The following is a 13,325-nucleotide window of genomic DNA, read 5'->3' as shown; positions in this document are numbered from 1 at the left end:
TGCTTCTAGATCTTTCTCCAGCACTGACACACGGAGGCTACGTACCAAACAAATGCATTTTCAAGCACTAAGCACTTGACAGTCTGTGGTGAAGCACTTTGGTGTCAGATACGTCATATTACATCTCACAGCGCCCACCAACTGTGACACTGTACAGTAAACTTGAGTCAAGAGAGTTCTCTGTCACGTTTCCTCCCCATCTTTGATTTATTCTCCCTCATCGTGTTTCTCCAGCAGCCACAGTGACCACAGACACAGAATGTTCTCAGGCAGACGTAACTCTTCCCTCTGCAAGAGCTCCTGCAAGAGTCGCCAGCGCTCGGCTACAGGTCAAGGTCGATACAAGGCAAACAAATGTTTGTGAATCTGGAGAGCAGTGAAAGGGAGTTGCAGACAAAACAAGTAACTTTAACAGCACAAAGTAAGAGGAGGTCAGAAAAGGAGGATGGTTTATTTTTTAGCTGAAGGTAGACTGACTTTTTTCAGGAGAGGAGGGGAGGGTCTTAATTTCTCTTTGCCCATTATTACTGATTATTTTCCAGTAGCTAAATAATAAAGACAATATTCACTCGTACTCTGGTTAATGAATGAGCTGTTGTTAAAGGTAAATAGTCGAGCAAAAATAAAGCTGAGGAGGTTTAGGAAGTTCTGACCGTCTCACAACTGCTAAAATGTTCATACTTATTGAGTTGTAAAACGTTCTTTTCTTAAAACATTTACAAATAAAATTGATTGGTAATGCAATTTTACTAAACTCTAATAATGGTATCTGCCGTTCTTCTTCTTCTTTAAGTCATCAACATTAGTTTCAAGTGCGTAAATGTTTTCTCGTGTCTTAATAAAAAGACCAATACAGACAGATGCTCAGGTAGGATGAGCATATTCTGTAAGTCGGCTGTAACCAACTCTGTGCCTTACAGCTGACACCCTGACGAAGCAAGACTCCACAACACAGCATTACCACATGGTATACAGCGCTATAATATTAAAGGTGACCATCTTTAAAAAAAAAGAATAAGCTGTTGGTTTGTTTTTGTGGAGCAACAAGAATAGCAAAGCCCCAGCTTCCTACCACATAAGGACGCTGCAGCCTCAGAGGCAAACAGCAGACCACGCTGCGTGATGCTGATGCTGTTTGGCTTAGGCCACACAATTATACCGAGGGAGATGAAGGATATGAGAGTAATGTGAAGATGAGGCCATCCTTGGTCACATGAGGTCTTAGGATGTATCCCTTATCCAACGCTGATAAAGCCATGAGAGAGCGGAGTAACCGTTCTTTGACGGACCTCAGGACGCTGGAGCTGAACACTCTGTTGTTCGGTTCTGACACACTGCGCTCATGGGAGATCAGAAAGCACTCACTGCTTCCAGTCTCAGCCCCTCGAGGCCGATCACAGTCCAAGTCCTGCAGCTGCCGAGCATCTTTGGACCGCCCAGTGTGCAGCTTGCATGCAAACACGGGTCATATATATAAGCAGCCTGTTAGCAAACGCAATTCCCCCTTTAACCCTGTGTTCATCCTTCAGAATTTTCAGCCACATACATAATAGCCATCGCAAGCAGGAAAGTTCACGTTGCTGAGTGTGGCAGCACTCAGAGAGCTGAATATTAAGACTTAATGCATCTCAGAACTGCACTTATGTGTGTTCGGTATGCATTAGAGCCCCTTCCACCTGCTAATGTTTTCAAATTACCACTTAAGACAACATACAGCGAGACATCTCTAAACCATGAAGTGCGCAGCTCCTATAGCACCGCAGCAGATGTGCCGTGGACAAAATAATTAATATGTTTGTTCAGTTGTGTGTGAGGAGTGTTTACATGAATCCAGGCCCACTCATTAGACACAATACAAGATGCACAAGGGACCGGGGGCCCACATGTTGTTCTCTCACTCGCGTGACGCTGCCCAAGTGGCTCTAATTAGGATCAAAATCACTCCTGCACATTGAACTCCCCCAACAATTAAATTCGTATGATTTCTGAGTTAAATTATAAACAGAGACGCGCTAATATGTGTTTATTCGGCCCAGTACATGATTAGACACATTCTTCTAATAAGTAAATAAGCAGAGGTTCATTTGCGGCGGCTTTAAAATGTTATTCACAGCTTGAATGTGTTTCCTCTTTTAAGCAAAGTGCAGCTGAAACACAATGAGTTGCATCAACATCACAAAATTTGTGTTATTTTTCACGTGTGGTATTTGTTGCATTATATCATATAATATTCATATGTATCTTTCTTGCCCATCATGAAGCAACAACATTACTGTGTTACTGTAAGAACCGTGGCTTGTGCAGAGATTGAAGAAGGCACGTGTCTATTTGGTGCAATAAGCAGAATATCATTTTCATTTGTTTGCTTCAGAAACTAAATTTAGCAATGGTAGGAATTTAAGAAGTTGTGCAGATGGATTTCACCACACATTCACAGTCATGCTGAGCCAGACGAACAGTGAAAAGTCTGCAGGGCTGAGCAGACACTAGTGGTGTATGTGAAGATTATCAGTCATCCGAGAGGAGTTGAGTCGAGGGCAGATGCGGTTTGGAGACGTCCCTCATCCGAGAGGCGTCTTCAGTTAACTTCAGCACAGTGAATTTATAGTGGGGGGGATTTAAAATACTGCGTAACATTGTTATTACGCACGACACATCTTCACATCCACTGAGACGCGCACGGTCAACGTGTTTGTGTGTGTGTGTGTGCCAGTGCAGACCGGGCAGCAGACCAAGTGCAGATTCCAGATACAGTCTGGTCTGTATAACACGGCGGTCGAACACGAGCGATAAGTCCGACTAACTGCAGTTGCTGGCAATTTGGAGAAAAGTGTTTCCAGAAATTGAATCACGTTTCTAACAGGCGAATAAAACCCGAAACCAATAGTGATCGGTGCGTCTGTGACTCTCAGCAAAGACTGTAAGTAGAAGGATATAAATGGGACCAGAAAAGTCAAATTATTATTTAAATTCATGCAAAGACCAACGAACGTTTTGTTTTTACATGCGAGGATTGACATTCGGCACATTTTACGCACGCGTGGAAAAAAGCAGTTAAACTAGATATAGAAATAGAGGAAACTGAATCAAGTGAGTTACCGTGGACAGCTCTGGATTCCGTTGATCTGCCCCGGTCCGCTCTTCACCGCTGCTCATCTTCTGAGCCGCATCTGTCGGGCGATATCTCCTCCTCCGCCGTAAAATCCAACTTTCACAATGTGATGAGCGCGTGCCTGCACCTTCAGCTCCTGGAGACCGAGTTCTCTCTCTCTCTGACTCCTCTGTCCTGTCCGCGAACAACTTCCCTGTGTCTGCCTCTAAAATTACAGAGGTAAAGGAATAATAATAATAATAATAATAATAATAATAATAATGTAGAGAGAAGTCGATTATAAAGGTAAATTGCAAGGGGCGTCAGTTGTGTGACAGTGGATGGCACCAGCGGCTGAGTGAGCGCGAGCCGCACTGCTGCTTGACTCGCGCTCCTTGTACCCGTGTGACGTAAAAGGGGGAGGGGGGGGGGCTAACCCTGGGACCAGGTCGTGTGTCAGTGTGTGTGTGTGTGTGTGTGTGTGTGTGTGTGTGTGTGTTTGTGTTAGTGTGCGTGTGTGTGTGCATCACATGTTTCACCAAAGACTTCTCACCATCCTGGTTTGTTGAAATTCTGACTTGACTCCTGCTGCAGCTTATTATTATTAGAGATACAAGATACATTTATTGACCATCTTCCAAGTTTTAATGTTCCTTTAATTGTTAATTTATCTCGTGTTATAGGTCAAATATGTCAAAAACCAATATATATATATTTATATACATGGCCTAACTCTAAAATAGGATTTGGTCATAGTCTCGTTGATTGAGATAATCTCTTCTCTGTGGTGTAAAAATGCTTCCACCAGCAGCTGGTTAAAGCAAAGAGAGAGAGAGAGAGTGACAGAAAGGTTTCGCCTGAGGTCTCCACACTTCACCCCAATTTCCTAAATAGTGTATTGGCTCCATGAACCCTGTCCCACTCCTGCCGTTTCGTCAAACTCTTGTGTGTCTTTATCCTTGGTGAGGCCAGGGGTAGAGCGGATGCTTTTATTAAGCCGGACTATAGTTTCCTTACCGAGGGTTGAATTTTGTGGGACCACCACTCAAATGTCAAGCTGAGATCACAAAGGTGTGGAACGAGCTAGCGCCTGAAAACGCATCGGACACTCTCAGTGTTTTCAGGATTATCTTCGAGTTCCAGCTGTTGTGTTAACACTCAGTCTGGGCAATCTCTGGGACACTCGATCAACTAATCAATCAAATCGCCTCGTAGTGAAATTGACCACTTGTGAATGAAAGCCCTCCTGTTGAGACTCGAATGAGAAGGAGGTGTAGACCTCTGGAAGCTGCTGTGCTGAACAAATCACTGTTTCTCCCTGCAAAACAAACACATACTTTTTTGCACATGAACTTTGCCCATAAACAGGGTTCACAGACCTTGAGCATGTGTCAGTCAGGACTGCAGGCCTGAGGCTAAAGCAACAGATAGGATTCTGCCATGAATATAATTTTGTAAAACATTATTCTTACAATTATTATGCATGAGCATATCAGTCAAACTTGATCTCCAACTTGATTATCCTGTCATTTGATCTTACGTTTTCACACCTGTCTTTTTGTTGGTGTATTTGTTTATAAGCAAGATTGCACAAAACCCACTGGACAGGTTACCATGACATTTGGTGAAAGGGATGATTATGGGTCCAGGAATTTTTGATCCCGTGCCTTAACATTGAGTGATAGGGCGTTTTAGACAGTTAGAGATTTAGGGAACTAAATGGGTCCAGACTTCTGGCCAATGTAAGCCCAATCCCTGACCTGAATCTGCATGTGTGGGAGAAACCTGTACCTGGAAACATGAAGATTGTGCCGACTTGAGACAGAACCACACTGGAATTTGAACCAAGAAACTTCTAGCTGTGATGGGGCCGTGCTTACCACTGGACCCACCTTTGCATGAAATGTAATAATTATTAAAGTGTTGCTTTGACCAGTTTTTCTGTTGTATCTTTCGCCCTCTGTTAAACATCCTCTCTTACCTACTGTACTGATAAGAATAGCCATACATTTACAGCTGCAGTGGACAGTGTCAGAATACATTTCCCCAGCTGTCATGTGCTCGAACAGCTGCTGTTGAAGGTATCCGGCTTTGCATGTGGGAGGAAACAGCGATCAGCAGCTACCCTGATTTGTTTTTCCTCTGGATGCAAAACATGAGATGTGCAAGAATAAGACGGTGGTGCTGAAGGTGCCTCAAGCTCTCTTGGAGGAGAAAGTGCTACACAATGGCGTCCACCACGCAGAAATCACTGCCTCTATGTTGAACTGTTTTTAAATTAGTTGGAAATAATGAAAAGTTAAATCAGGAGGCGGTTGTGAAGTTCCCCCTCCAACCCCCCGTCCTCGGAGATATTATATATAATAGCATTTGAATTCGATTACTGGCACATTTATAGTCTCTATCCACACTCTGAATTACAACAGCCTCTTGCTTAACCATCGTTTGATCATACAAACATATGTACCTTTTCGTTCTAGAAGCTCCAAATAAACTATAAAAAGAAACGTGTCTTATAATTTAACAACATCATGCAATAAGACATGTCTTCCATATAGGCCCTCAGGGCACAAAATGGAAAATGCATCGCATCTGTTTATATGTGAGAGAGAGAGGCACAGTAGCCAGACCATCCAACAGAGGGAGCCAGGGATAACACAGTAGAATAGTTAAACAACAACACATACGTAACATTTCAGTATTAATTTATGGCTTTTGAAGAATTAAAAGATAAACACCAAAAACTATTTTTCGCCGCAGGCTGCTATCCCTACATTTTCTATGTCCAATGTCTCGTCTCATTATAGCACTCAAATCTGCCGCAGGCTTCAAAGTCAGTACAGATTCGTTTTAATACAAAATGTAATCTAAATAATATATGTACGATTTCTAGTAATGATTTCAGGTAATGGACTAAGCAGCTCTATGGTCTAATGTAACAACTGTTAGTCTGGCACAGACCTGACACTTCTAACTAGACCGTATAGAAAGGAGGACGACATGATTGCTCCCCAAAAGTGAAGCCAAAGCATCTCCAGTGCCCCCTGGAGGGCGGCCGCAGGAGAGGTAATAAATCCTGCCTCATGCAGGTTAGTGAATACGATAAGACCAAACAAAAACGTCAAGAATGTACATGACATAAATGTTCTCAAACATGTTTTTTTTTTTTGTGTTTCAAGGGAGTTCTTATTACACTGATGTAAGTGTTCATTTTTCAGCTTATCAGTTATTTGATGCCATATCACAATATGTGGACAGCTGAGACTGACTTACTATTGGTTGAGCACATGTATCAGTACCTCGGTAGAGCGGCTCAATCCCCAGATCCCTATCTGCAGACTTTGGCTCCAAATGCGTACGATAGCGGCATTCTGGGTATTTTGGCTTCATTTCTAGACACGTCTTCCATCTTTTCATAGAGTCTGTGCTATAAATATATGTGGTAGAGTAAAAGCTACTTTCCAATCCTTTCCAAGGCATTTGATTACGTCATAATGAATAGATTATGTCGGTTAAGTCGGAGGAAAGCCTCTGCTCGGACCAGCATTTGTATCACATGTTTACTACCATGAAAAGATTGTGCTTGGTGTTGGGGACACTCCGGGCTGAGGTGAAAAGGGCCACACAATCAGGGTTGGCAGTAGGGTAGAGTGCAGCATGTTGCAGTGTGCTGTTTGCATGGGTCAGCTGCGGTCCAGCCTGTGGGTCCTCCGGGTCCTCTGGGACAAACTTGTTTGGAGTCTGGTCACGCTCTCTGAGTCTGGCCATCCAAGCAGCATTTTGCGGCGTCGTGTTTTCAAAGCCAGACAATGAGATCAGTGCGCTGTGGCACGCAAATAATGCTTCCATAGTTTTAAAGGCCTGTTTTTGTCCCTAATCTACTTGTGATTGGCCAGAAACTTCTGGGTTTACATTCCAGCTCATTGAAAGACAATTACTGTTAAATGTAGCTCGCATGAGGCAACAATCCTATAGATGTTTATTGCTTCACTTGCTCATTATTTACGCCATCTTCCATTCAATTCGTCGAGGGCTTTAATAGAGTGTCCTTGTGAAATTTTCAACATGAATCCACAGGTCATAAAATGTCATAATCTGAAGAAAACTTAATAGTCAAGTTATAACTTTAACCTGTGAGTTCACTTTTTCTGCTTTTCTGTCACCGACTTGAGTCTAAAAGAGAAAAGCATTTACTTTTTTTCTCCACTTTGACTTTGAAAACATTGAGTCCACAATGGAAGTGCTGGAGCTGCTGTGATGACTTGAGGTAAGAGAAGTGAGTTGCTGAGCAGCACGTAGTGGAACAACACGCATACATCCCCAAACCAGGCGACTGGAGGCTCACGCCAACAGCCAATCCGTGCATGTTTCCATTCAAGGATTTCCGGGCGCACAAGTGTTCTTCAGCCAGATGTCCATCAGCGGTAATGGCATGGTGTTTGGGGACGGCCCGATGTACGGTCATGTTGAAAGGCTATCAGCTCTGTTCTCACCCTGGTACTGCTGACAGTCAGCAGGCCAGACCATGATCCTCCCCGGGGAGGCCAGAGCAGAGACTGGAATGGGCGCGACTCTTATCAGACGTCGACTCTCCCTGCACATGGTGAAACCACAGGAGCGTCGCTGAGCGCAGCCTGGCTTCTTTAACATCTGCAGTTCCCTGCCAGAGGAATCCACATACAGCATATAACCCTTTTATCATTTATTATATGAGCATTATATAAACACAGAAATGTAATTTACTTGTAAGCATGTATGAGGACATTTCTTAAAAGCTGTTCATGTATTTTCAACAATTAATTTATTCTATATCATTATTACTATGTTGTGTTAGATTGTACTTTATTATCTTTTCATTTACCAGCTAAAATAGCCATTCGATATTAATCAATATGATTACATTTTAGTGTGTACAACGCATTATATCAAATATTAAAGATTATATGATGTGCACAACTGCTGCCAAGAGGTTCAAATGATTCGTTATGTCAATATTACTTTGTGAAAGTTTCTCTGAGCAAAACATAAACTGCCACAGAAATAAAATAATAAATATCACCTTTGAGCTTGATAGTGATGATTTGTTTTCAGTTTGTTCAGTTTCTTTAAAAATATTCATAAGGGGCTGAGACCTGAAAGGCTCTGGTTTAGAAATATCATATTATCAAATCATACATAATACTTACAACTGTTGTCTCATTTTACTGTTATTTGCAGTCATCTGTCAAATGTAACAGCCTTACTCTGAAGCCTTTTTGTAAAAGTTTGGAATATTTTTACCTTCAACAATATACCCCTATAAACCCCTAGATTTCAACCCTATTAATTAAAAAAAACATCATGAGTTGTTATTTACACTAATGCAACAAGTAAACAAACCTACAGCTGTCTTCACAAGTTCTGATTGGTGCATACAAGTACGCGGCATCACCTCTTTACGACTTAGACCACGCAGCTCCCTTCAAACCTAAGACCAAATAGGAAACCAAAAGCAAAAAGGAAAAAAATACATAAATCGAAAGCAGACTGAGAAAGGCCATAAACTTCTGAAGCAACCCTCTTATATGCAACCTCTAGGGATGTTGAGGAGATGTTTTCACCTTTACAAGGATCCAGTGTTTTGCAGTGTCTTCCTGGGATAAACACACATGGATGCTAAAGACCTTTTGTTTCTTCTCTGGATTGAGAGCCGAGTTGGCCGCTGTGTGACAGGCCGGCTCAAACATTGTGTATAATTATTCTGAGAACAGCGGCAGGTGTTTATTCCTGTGGACTGCAGAGGTACAATAGAGCCCCGCGGCTCATGTCACAGAGTTGGACCACGTCCCTGAGTGTAAAAATAGCCATTTGACGAATGGCGTTATCTCCCTATTCACACGACTCCTGACCAACGAACAAAGGCACAGTCTGCTGAGGCGATGTGATGGAAAATCCAAACTAAAGTCTCTTCTGAAAGATGTGAACGGTAGTTAAGTGGTTTATTAGTCTCCAGCTGCACACAAAAGAGGAACCCGGCAGGATTTCCGCTCTCGAATTCTTCCAAAAAGTTTCCACTAGCAGCATTTGAACAGCAACATGGGAGTTAAAAAAAAAAAAACATTATATGACTAAGACGTGGGTTTGAATTAAATCTTTTAAATTCTGCAGAGGGAAAAAAGGCTCTTTAGAGGCTTGTATCTGTTATAGAGGTTAATATTCATTCTGAAAGCATAAGAGGATTAGTCGAGTTCTTTATTCATAAAGAACCCAGGACTAAATTATTCAGTCCTCCCAATACATTTCACAGTTCACAAGCTGTGAAGCAAATATCTGCCCTAACAAATAATTTAGCAAAACACCCGGGAGATTTGCGCCTTTAGAAATGTGAAATATTAACAGAAAGGAATAATTTAAAAATACACACTACTACATTTCGTTGCCAGCGACTGCTTAATTGTTATCTCTGTGCATTTGATAATAAAACTCTTGAATCTTGAATCTAAAATTGTTGTGCTCATGCCTGGTTTGTACAATACATTGTATCATATTGATGCTCAAACATACTTGATATATTTTACATTGGGTTGATGGAAGCAAATAATTCATTAGAATTTCCTCAAATAAATAATCCTTATTCTGAGCTAAATGTAGTATAAATGCACATCGGAAATCCAATACGACATTTCAAGAGTTCCTCTGTGTTGATATTTGTGCTGAGTGGATCCCAAACATTCAGCCTCTGACCTTGAAGATGCCAGAAAGCTGAGACCAACAATTATCCCTGGAGGTAGTAGAAGCATACAAAGAATATTTATTTAAACTAGTTTGAAAGAGTATTCACCAATGTGCACTGATGCTGTTGCTAGTTGCTTATCACTTTCAGGGTCATATTCGGACAATTACAAAAGACTGCTATTTATTGTGTTTTTAATTTTTGTCTTGATTTCCAAAAATCATATTTTCACACCCCTCGCAGTGTCTCCTCTGGGGCGTCCTGTCACTAGCATTAGGAACCTAATTCAGCATAGAGCGAGGAAGAGACAGAAAGACAAAAAAGCATAATATTTTCAATGCAAAATATATCTCTTGTCAGCATTTTCACACTTTTTTCTGCCTGTTTGCAAAACTGGATTTATGATTAATGAGACTCTCGGGTGGATGAGGACGCTGTTTTGTCTGGGAGGTAACCACCATGTTCTGGTGTCTGGAAGATAAAAGATTTCTGCAAACAGTTGCAAACAGCGAATGAAAATCCTGTCATCACAGCAAAATCAAAACAACCAAACACTTGATTGGTGTTTAAAATTCTCCGTCAGCGTTACTTGAGTCTAATTCTTGCTTCAATTTGGATTTACTGATAGTTTAAAGCAGCAAAATGATTCCATACCTGCTGCGTTGACATCAATAATGAATATTAATTTGTTATTCTGAGTAGCAATTGAACTTAAATTCCCCATTCACCCAAACACAGCTCAGCTCGACTGAGCCGGTGCTTGACTCAACAGGCCCTGTGTAAATGAGATTATACCAAGAGTGTAATTAGGTGGGAAAAGTGCAAAGAGCGGACACAAACAAATAGAAATAGAGGATAGAGATAATTGATTCAATAAGGAACTGATTAACACTGCCTCCACAGACAATGAATAGTGACAAATAAGATACAACTCGTGCAATGTGAAATACAACCAGTATCAGTGGAGTTTGATGCTGCATAGCTGTGATTTTCTCAATATTGTATAATTACAGCATGATATGTAGGTGTATCTGAACACTGGGGCTGGAATCTTTCTATACAGAGTTTGCATGCTTTTCTGTTTCTGTGTAGATTTCCCTCCCACAGTCCAAAGACATGCAGATTGGGGTTACAGAATGGGTGACTCTAAATGGACCATATATGTGAAAGTCAGTGTGAATGGTATGTTGGCCCCGACCAGTAACAACTGGTTCCAGCTCCCAATGCGACCCTCAAAAGGACAAGTAGTGAAGAGGATAGATGGACGGACAACTCCACTTTTCGAAAACAGTTTTATTTCCACACAAAATATTCCTCATTTTTTAATTCTTCAAGGCAGCTGAGTGCTACTGTCTTCACAAAGCTGTAGATCATCTTAAAAATAGATCTGTCTGTCTCTTGCTGATTTGTTCTCATAATAAATCTGAGCTTGTCCACATCACTCTGAAATAAATCAGATAACCAGCAGCCGTTATTGTGAGTCAGATTCAGCAGCTCATTTTGAAAACTGAATAAGAAGAATCGCATTCTGTTTTTTGGTTCAGTAATTAAATCCATTAGGACACGACTGGAAACTCGGGGTTGTTTATCTGTTGGTTAGACACCGTGACACCAAGGGGCCATAATTATGGTGATTTACTGCTTATTCAGAGTGACATAATTGTAGTAATGGGTGGAAGGTTGGTGGGATGCCCATTCTTCCTATTTTGGCTGTGGGCCATTCGGTTAGTTCCGACTGTTTACGTCCACGTCAAAATCGTATTAAAGGAATCAGCTCAGCAAACAAGCATCTTTGGAGCGCAGAGCATGTAGTTCACTGTGACTGACACTGAGGTAATCTGTTGCACCCATACTGTACAAAAGCCATCATGCTGTTACATTTGTAAAAAAAGTAGCCATACTGTATATCAGAGATAATTTAACACCTTCCTCCCTTCTACTGCTCTTTATTCTACAGTGACCCTGAAGGCTCAACATACTGCAGCTTACATGCAAATGAAGAAATTTTCTTCCTCAATCCGAATGTTTAATATCCCTTTTTTTATATTGATATTTAATAAAAATAAATACATTTATTGCTTATTTTTTACTTTAGGATCGCATAATTCAGATATTTGTGTAGGTTTACGCTGTTAACCTCGTGCTAATGTTAGCCTGTCAAATCAAGTAATCTGAGGAAATACACTTAGTTACAGTTAAAGTTAGTTGACGTGCCCACTTTGCTAAGCTAACACGTTGGTTTGAAAAGACAATGTCACTTTTTATTGTTTGCATGCAGGTTGTTTATATCAGGGTTTTTTACAAACAGTCTGTGGTGCAGATTGAAGTTAGAAAACTTTGTGTTCATCCTACCTGGTTTATCTGCAATGATTTTAAAGTCTGTGTTTTTCACAAAATTATTCTGAATTTGCTTTATTTCCCTTCAAGTGTGTGGTTTACACGTTTAATTCGTGCCCTTTTGTCATACATTGCATGTTGACACAATGTTCAGACTCAAGTTCGCAACTTTTAATAAAAGATCTGTAATTTAGCTCGATGTGAAGCATTAATGAACAGAATGAAGAGACAGACAGACAGAAAGACAGACGTTTGCAGAACAAGTTGGTATTAGTTTTCTCTATTTGCATGTATTGCATTTTGTTTCTTTGCATCTCTTTCAAGACTTTAGGCAAATATCTACAGATGTCTGACATATCCGTAGTGTGTAAGGTCATGCTATCAATGAATACATGCAGTATGTTAGACAAAAGACTTCTTCATTTTAATATCACTCAAGATGTATAAGTAGTTGGGTTCTGTATTGACCCAGACAGATTTAAAAGCATGTTTGCAAAAATCAACAGAAGAATACTTTTTTTTTTAAAGCACAGGAAGGGTGATACATGCTCATGCTGCATATATATCCCAACCTAGCAATGCAGACTCTTTATATTTTTATATATAAAAAAGCTTTTGGAAAAATGTGCCTTTAAGACCATATAAGTGTTAACTTTGACATTTGACCTTTGACCGATCAGCTCCGAAAGTTAATCATCCGGAGACACCCTTCCGTCAAAGCACCCACCCTCACACGCACACACAGACACACACACACCGACACACACACACACACTGTTGAAAACAATACTCGATGCTTCTGGCTACACCAGCAGGGTTGTAATCACTATCTGGCTGTCCAGTGTGTGCGGGTGGTTTCTGCATAGTATCAGTAACATCCCACATTATAATTTTGGTTGAACCCTGCAGGATTACATGTGTCAGGGAGATCTACCACCCTGATATCTTCCAAAAAAAAACATTTAGGAAGGTCATATTTATATTTTTTTGCAATTTCTCTTAAAGGCTGAATGTACAAGAAATAAATATAGACAAGCTGAGGCAGTTGTGCAACTTGTTGTATTCATTGCACATTATTCCAAAGAATATCAATGAATATTTGCAATGCAAAATATGTAGCTTCTCAGTTCCACATCATTTTCTTTACTGAACCACAATGTTTTTACATTTAGGCTTTGATTTGAA

General features: G+C 40.8%; 1 protein-coding gene across 1 annotated transcript in view; it reads right to left on the bottom strand.

Moving 5' to 3' along the window:
- Nucleotides 1-3,482, bottom strand: part of gcgra (glucagon receptor a) — a 36,567-nt gene extending 33,085 nt beyond the window's left edge. Inside the window, exon 1 of the mRNA XM_053443983.1 lies at nt 3,100-3,482. The gene's annotated coding sequence lies outside the window, so the exon portion shown is untranslated. The remainder of the gene's footprint in view (nt 1-3,099) is intronic.
- Nucleotides 3,483-13,325: the final 9,843 nt, after the last annotated feature.

The sequence above is a fragment of the Pleuronectes platessa genome, chromosome 16 (genome assembly GCF_947347685.1).
Source record: "Pleuronectes platessa chromosome 16, fPlePla1.1, whole genome shotgun sequence".
Taxonomy (NCBI): domain Eukaryota; kingdom Metazoa; phylum Chordata; class Actinopteri; order Pleuronectiformes; family Pleuronectidae; genus Pleuronectes; species Pleuronectes platessa.
Note: the sequence above shows the minus strand (reverse complement) of the source record. Positions and strands in the feature narration are given on the sequence as shown.